The 8,359-nt window shown below is 35.5% G+C and overlaps 1 pseudogene; it reads right to left on the reverse strand.

Annotated features, from left to right (window-relative positions):
• Positions 1 to 7,898: 7,898 nt before the first annotated feature.
• Positions 7,899 to 7,979, reverse strand: LOC119620117 (small nucleolar RNA U3; annotated as a pseudogene).
• Positions 7,980 to 8,359: the final 380 nt, after the last annotated feature.

The raw sequence follows: 8,359 nt of genomic DNA on the forward strand, positions 1-8,359 counted from the left end.
GAGTAGAGAGTGTATTTCAGGCAGAAGAAAAGGAAAATATCAAAACTCAAGGTTATGAGACATTTCATGTCTGAAGAACTTTAAAAGGCAATTAAGATAGATACAAATCTAGTACAAAAGTTGGTGTTGATTAAGGAGCATTTGCCTGAAGTGGTAAGTAGTAGTAATTGCTTAACTATTTCATAAATTTTTTGAAATAAGAAACACTGTATCAAAAGTTTTGAAGTAAATAAAATAGCCAGATTACATAGTTCTAGGTAAATAATTTCCAAGAAGGGGACAAACTTAAATACAGATAGGCTATTACAGTAATCTAGATGGACCTAAAGGAGAAAATCAACCATCAAAATAGAGAAAAATTCACAGATTTAAGGGAGTAGAGCATTTAGAAACTACATGCCTTGGTATTTGAGGTGAAATAAGTAAGGAGAAAGGAGTCAAGGATGATGTAAATCCTTGACTCTCAGATTTCTGTTAGATAAATGTTGTCATTTAAAAAACAATGGAGAGAAATGGAAGGACAGTTTTGAAGGTGGAAGGGCAAAGGTTATGAGTTCAGTATTAAATGGGTTAGTTTTGTGCCACGTGTATGTCCATAGAGAGATAATTTTTATGTATGGTCTGAAACTGACAAGAAAGATATGCGAGTAAATATATAGTTAGAATCTATTAGCCCATGAATGATAAAAGGCATGAATGCAACATGCTAGAGAGTGTAAGTAGAGGAGAAGAAAACAATAGCATTAAGGACATGATTCTTACAACATGAGCATTTGGGAAAAGGAAGAGTAAAACCTTTTGTGGAAAAAACAAAAAGTGTCTGATCCTCAAGTGTAAAATGAGAAAATTACAGTATTATAGTAGTTAAGTAAATAACTAAGCAAATGGTATATTCAGTGCCTCAAAATGATATTGAAATATCAAATATAATAGGGGAAATAAAAGGGCCATTGCTTTTTATTATAAAATAAGATTTATATAAGTGATGCAGAGCAAAAGTATGGGTGGGTATAGAAGTAGGAAATTAAGACTAGAGGACTGTGATTCATAAAATATTTCAATAAAATTGGCTCTAAAGAGAAGTTGAATAACAGAATGGTGTAATAAATGGGATTTGGCTGTTTTGTTATTGTTTTGAAAACGATTTGATGCTAATAAGGAGCAGAGACAAGGAAGTTGAAAATGTAAGAGACTACAAGGGAAATTAATGGATATCACTAAGCAAATCAAGGAGATAAAATGCAAAGCACAGAGAAAGGAGCTTAGATTGGACGGACGTGTGCAGAAATGAGGAAAAGCACCTTCCAGGGAAGAAAGACACGTTAACCTATAGGTCTAATGAAAGACTAATGTGAAGTAGAAGTAATTAGCTAAGTGGGGGCAGGTGAGGATGTCCAAGAAGGCTTTATATTTTCCCTCAGCTTGACCGATCTTTAGGCAGATTTCTTCCTATGTGCCCTGGACCTCCATTTTCTCTGGGCATTTACTCGAGAAAACTTTTTATTCTAAATTCTTTCTCTTACCTCTTTGGGACGGAAGGCTTCTCCAAGCCTCTTGCCAGTTTTATATACTAGGAAAGTCTTTCTCAAGAACCTGGGAGCCACCACTTTGCCCCAGTCTCTCATTCTCCGTGAAAAGGTAGGAGCCTAGCTTCAGGGAACACCATTTAGCAAATCAGATGGCGCAATCACATTCACGAATCGCATGCCTGATGTTCTTCAGTATTTTCCTCTACCTCATCCCAATGCTTAGCGACCCTCATGTCTTTTGTTTCTGCAGAGTTAACTTCAATTCTCTCCTCTATTTTAACAGGCTTAAATCAAGTTTTCCTAGCCTGTTTAACTCTCTCTGACCTGCTTTTTCTTTGACAGTTTAATCAGGAAACTAGAAGATGCAGATAAAAAAACTGACTGAGACTACTTTCGTGGAATATTAGAAAAAAATACTTCTAAGGAAACAAAGAAATCTAAGTGATGAAAACAATTGGAGTTATACAGATTTATTATAGCACTTATGTCTACAGTTTTATAATACATTAAACATTATAATATCTATCACAGATATGAAGAAGTCAGGTAGCTGGATTTATCTAGGATTGGTAAGTTGCATTTCAGAGGAGACAAAATAAAAATAGTAAATAGAGAGTTTTAACAAGATAACGGTTAAAGTAATGGGCCCTGGTAATTCTGTCGAAGGAATGAAAATAGGAAAGCTATGTTAGTGAGGGAGGTACTAAAGCAAATACATCTGTATTGGATCTCGGAATACTGGGATCTTCTGCAACTGAAGTAATTGAGTAAGAATGCTGGTAAGATAGAAGGTTTGTTCCACCCAAGTCTAAAAATGCTATAATTTTTTTTTTTTTTTTTAGAAAAACTCTTAAATCTGGTTGCTATTTTCAAACCTTTCATGACTCCTTAACTCTCTATGCTGTTGAGCTGTGTTTTTTATGTTTTATTTTGTTGTGTGTGTTTTTGATTACTAAACAAGATGTTCTATGACTCAAGCAGTTTTACTCCTAGTCAATTGTTCCCTTGGACAATTTCATTGCTGCCCTAATCCTGTTCATTGCAATATCATGTACAAATTTAGCAATATCTTTTGGTAGCTCAGCACACTGCTTTCAGTTATTACTTCTTCTATTTATTTAGAGAAAAAATATATATATATTTTTGGCTCTTGCTGGAGTTTCCTAAATCTTTGCTTGATTTTTTCTTATAGTGATGTGGTAATTTTTCTTTCTTTTTGTTTCCTTTCTTTTTTTTTAATTTTTTTTTTTTTTTTTTTTTTTTTTTTTTTTTTTTTTTTTTTTTTTTTTTTTTTTTACTTTTTTGAGACAGAGGCCCGCTCTGTTGCCCAGGCTGGAGTGCAGTGGCATGATCTTAGCTCACTTCAACTTCTGCCTCCTAGGTTCAAGCAATTCTCATGCTTGACCTCCCAAGTAGCTGGGACTGCAGGCATGTGCCATCACGGCCGGTAATTTTTTTGTATTTTTAGTAGAGACAGAGTTTTACCATGTTGCCCAGGTTGGTCTCAAGCTTCTGAGCTCAGGCAATCTGCCCTCCATGGCCTCCCAAAATGCTAGGATTACAGGTATGAGCCACTGCTCCTGGTGATGCTGTGGTAATTTTTAAACAGGACACAAATAGGCAATTTTTATAAGCTTGATCAGTGCTGTCAATGGTCTTGTTACTGTTGTTTATATTTTGCTTGTTTATTTATTTGTTTTCTGTGATTTTGTAGCCAGTAGAGATGAAGATAATTTACTTCTACAATCCAGTAAATGTACCAAATTGTTTTTGTTTCATCCACCATTGATATGCACCTAGGTTGATTCCACGTCTTTGCTATTGTAAGTAGCGCTGTGATGAACATATGAGTGCAAGTCTTTTTGGTGGAATGATTTGTTTTCTTTGAGGATATACCCAGTAATGAGATTGCTGGGTTGAATGGTAGTTCCATTTTAAGTTATTTGAGAAATCTCCAAATTGCTTTCCACAGTGGCTGAACTAATTTGCATTCCCACCAACAGTGTATGATAAATAAAAAATTAAGCATTCCCTTTTCTCCATAGCCTGGCCAACATTCGTTGTTTATTGACTTTTTAATAGTAGCCACTCTGACTTATGTGAGATGGTATCACATCATGGTTTTAATTTGAATTTCTCTGATAATTAGTGATCATAAGTGCTTTTTCACATGTCTGTTGGCCATGGGTATGGCCATTTTGAGAAGTGTCTGTTCACGTCTTTTGCCCAAACACCATGAAATACTATGCAGCCATAAAAATGAATAAAATGCTGACCTTTCCGGCAACAGAGATGCAGTTAGAGGTCATTTTCCTAAGCAAATTAACACAGGAACAGAAAACCAAATATAAACCACTTATAAATGGGAGCTAAACATTGAGTATTATTCATGGACATAAAGATGAGGGACTACTATAGTGGTAGGAGAAGAGAGGTGGGGTTAAAGGTTGAAAAACTGTTGGACACTATTCCCAGTACCTGGTGATGGGATTATTTATACCACAGACCTCGATATCATGCAATATACTCAGGTACCAACTTGCACATATACGTCCTGAATCGGAAATACAAGTTAAAAAAGAGAAAAATGATTTAAGAAAATAACCTCTGACATGCAAAAAAAAAAAAAAAAAAAGGAAGAAAGAAAGAAAATCCATAATCTAGTAAATGTAAAGAACTCAAAGTTTCAACAAGGAATACAGTCTGTCCTCCACATTTGTGAGTTCCACATCCATGAATTCAATAAACTGTGAATCAAAAATATTTGGAAATAAATAAAAAATAAATAAAAAAATAAAAATAATACCATACAAATAATACAAATTTGAAAATACAACTATTTCCATAGTGTTTACCTTGTACTAATTCTTATCAGAAATCTAGAGATGATTTAAAGTATGCAGGAGGATATGCATAGGTTATGCGCAAATATTACACTGTTTTGTATGAGACTTGAGCATCTGCAGATTTTATGTGTGGGGTCATGGAAACAATCCCTTATGCCTACTGAAGAATGACTGTATTGTTGTATTTTTTCAGTGAAAATCTGCCATATACGCTTATACCAAAATAACTGTGGGATGTGGGAGTGAGCAAGCAGAAGTTTGGTTTGATAACCCAGAAGGCTGCTCTCAAAAGTCTTAGTCAATTTCACAGCAAAGACAGGACAATGACAATTATTTATTGGCAAAATTTGCAAGCTCAGATTTAGCTTTTCAAGTTGAAGGCACAATATAAATCTAAGGAATTAAACACTGTCTCATAATAACTCACACATGCAAATCTCACCTCTGATTATACACCTAAACCAGGGAAAAGTGTAACATCTGGGCAAGGTAGAGTTTTTAAACCTCTAACCTCCTCAGAATAGTAAGTTTGATAAAATCTCTCAGCAATTAGAACTAGCCATTTAGTTTGCAAGGCTCAATGCAAAATAAAAATCATGGATTTTTTTATTAGTAATGTATGGTAAAATGTGACAATAAAGATACCAGAATCATAAGCTTTTTTCTCATTTTCTACAAACTTTAAATTTGTAACATTTTAAAATTTGCTAACTAATGTTATTCTAAGTAAAGAAAAAGTAAAATTTTACTTTATTGCCATAAAGTTTGCTGTTCGTCTTTACATTGTATAATGTCAGTTTCAAAATGCAAATATAAGAACATTTCGTTCGGTTATGGAATCAAGGAAATTACACTATTTCTATTTTGTAGCTCATGTACACATATGTATTTTATTATTACTAGAAGAGTGAAAATTCTGCAAGAAATTAACTCAACTGTCTTACTTTGTGCTGTATCCACTCACTACCAACACTCCACAGGAAAGGATTGTCCTATCTTTGCCTTTCCTTCTCTATCATTTTCAGTGTAATTCACTGGCTAATACAGGAAAGTAACATGAGTAAGAAAGTTTATATCATTTCTTAATTGTTTGTGTTTCTTAGAACATCTTTGCCTTCTTTCTGCATTCAAAGAAAGTTTTGTTTCAAATTCAAAGTGCGTTGTCTCAGGGCTGTCGGGCTGTCGGCATTCCCATCCTCCATGTTCAGACATAGGCATAACTCTCTTACTCTGAATACTACTCATTTTGACTCTCACTGAACTCCCAAGCATTCTGGTTCCACTGGAATTATGTGCTCATGGGGCATTGAAAACATTGTAGGTAAATGGATGGTAATTAATAATGGTAGAACATCATATTATGCTTATCTCTCTACCAACATGAATTCTCCATCACCCCTGTGGGTTTCACTAACAAAATCCAAGTTCAAAGATAAAAGTATTCAGAATTTCAAGATGACAAAACGAATAATTAAATAAATCCCAGTCCCTCTGAATGTGTGGCCATGTGCATGCCTATAAAGCCCCCTTGCTAGAGGCAGTTAATAAAAGGCTGCCTGATGAGTTAGAGACAAAGTTCCCTACTAGAGACCACCAATGATCAGAAGTGCATTCTCTGGTGTCTTCTTTCTTTTGCTGTTCTAAAACCTGCTCAGGATCTTTGTCTTTACCTGGGAAGCTAACCCAGGTTATTTGACAACCTGAATCCTTGCCTCCATACTCTCACGTAGCTTGTATCCTTCCCATCCTACAGGTCCTAACTCCATTATCACCTCCTTAATGAGGTGCCTCAATAAAGGAACCGACTTCTCCCCTATTATCTTTGTTTTTATCAAAATTGTACAATTGTTCACCACAACCCAATGTTAGAACACTTCAGTTACCCCAAAACTTTGCCTGGCAATCATGAATCTACCCTCCCACACACCCTCAACCTTATACTGCCTTTGATCTTTCTTTCCATCACTGTAAATTTGCCTTTTTTGGACCATGTAAATAATTTGAATTAAACAATGTATAGTTTTTTGCATCTGACTTCTTTCACTTAGCCCAATTTTGAGGTTTATTTATGCTGCAGAATGTATCAGTTGTTGCTCTTTTTTTGAATTGTTTTACCTTTCATTTTATTTTATTTTATTTTATTTTATTTTATTTTCTAAGTCCCGGGCATATGTGCAGGATGTGCAGGTTTGTTGCTTAGGTAAACGAGTGCCTTGAGGTTTGCTGTCACCTATCAACCCATCACCTACGTATTAAGTCCAGCATACATCAGCTCTTTTTCCTAATGCTCCTCCCCTGGTGCACTCTCTCAACAGGTCCCAGTGTGTGTTATTCCCCTCCCAGTTTCCAGGTGTTCTCATTGTTCAGCTACTGCTTATAAATAAGAACCTGTAGTGCTTGGTTTTCTGTTCCTGTGTTCGTTTGCTGGGGATAATGGCTTCCAGCTTCATCCATGTCCCTGCAAAGGACATGATCTCACTCCTTTTTATGGCTCCATAGTATTCTATCATGTAGATGTACCACATTTTCTTTATCCAGTCAATCATTAATGGGCATTTGGGTTGATTCCATGTCTTTGCTATTGTGAATTGTGCTGTAATGAATGTGTGCATGTATCTTTATTATAGAATGATTTATATTCCTTTGGGTATAGACCTGGTAATGGAATCGCTGGGTCACATGGTATTTCTGGTTCTAAATCTTTGAGGAATCACCACACTTTCTTCCACAATGGTTGAACTAACTGACATTCCCACCAAGAGTGTAAAAGAATTCCTATTTCTCTGCAACCTCAATAGCATCTGTTGTCTCTTGACATTTTGACTTAAACTCCTTTATTTAAAACAAAACATTTATTTAAAACAAAACATTATTTAAAACAAAACATTTTTCGCAGGAACAGTTTCAACTATTGTTTCCCTTTTGCAGCTACTTCAGGTTTTACACTTTATCTTAGCCAAAGGCTGAGAAGCAATACTTAATCTTTCTAATCCTGTATAGTAAGACAGGGCTAACCATTCATACGCATGCTTTTTACTTCTTTTCCCCTTACGCCCCCTTCCTCTTCCTGTTTCCTTTTCTGTCCTCTTCTCTCATCCTCCTTCCTTCCCCTCGATTCTCCTTTCAACTCCACTTTTTGTAAATCTTATTTCCTCCTCTCCTTTTTTCCCTTCTCCCCGCCTTTTTAAAAAGAGTACCCACCATATCATACTTGATGATATGTTTTAAGGAAAGAGAGCCTAATGAATTCCATCAACTAAAATAATGATGGAGGACCTTTCTGAAATTCAGTCTTAATTTTGTAAGCATGCTCTTTATTTTTTTTATTTTTATTTTTTATTATACTTTAAGTTCTGGGGTACATGTGCAGAACATGCAGTTTTATTACATGGGTATACATGTGCCATGTGGTTTTCTGCACCCATCAACCCATCACTTACATTAGGTATTTCTCCTAATGCTATCCCTCCCCTAGCCCCCACCCCCTGATAGGCCCCAGTGTGTGATATTCCCCTCCCTGTGTCTATGTGTTCTGGTGCTCTACACGTTCAGAGAAGCTTCTCTAGTAACAAACTACAGAAATGATCCCTGAAATTGTAGTCTTGTCTCTTGACATTTTAACAATCGCCATTCTGACTGGCACAAAATGGTATCTCACTGTGGTTTTGATTTGCCTTGTTGTAATAATCAGTGGCATTGGTCTTTTTTTCCATATGTTTGTTGGTCATATGTGTATCTTTTCTTGAAAATTGTCTGTCCATGTTTTTTCCTCACTTTTTAATGGGGTTGTTTCTTTCTTGTAAATTTGCATAAGTTCCTTGTAGATTTTGGATATTACACCTTTGTCAGATAGACAGCAAAGCTTTTCTCCCATTCTATAGGTTTTCCATTCACTCTGATGATAGTTTCTTGTGCTGTGAAGAAGTTTTTTAGCTTAATTAGATCCTATTTGTAAATGTTTGCTTTTGCTGCAATTGCTTTTGG

This window comes from Chlorocebus sabaeus, chromosome 3 (genome assembly GCF_047675955.1).
Source record: "Chlorocebus sabaeus isolate Y175 chromosome 3, mChlSab1.0.hap1, whole genome shotgun sequence".
Taxonomy (NCBI): domain Eukaryota; kingdom Metazoa; phylum Chordata; class Mammalia; order Primates; family Cercopithecidae; genus Chlorocebus; species Chlorocebus sabaeus.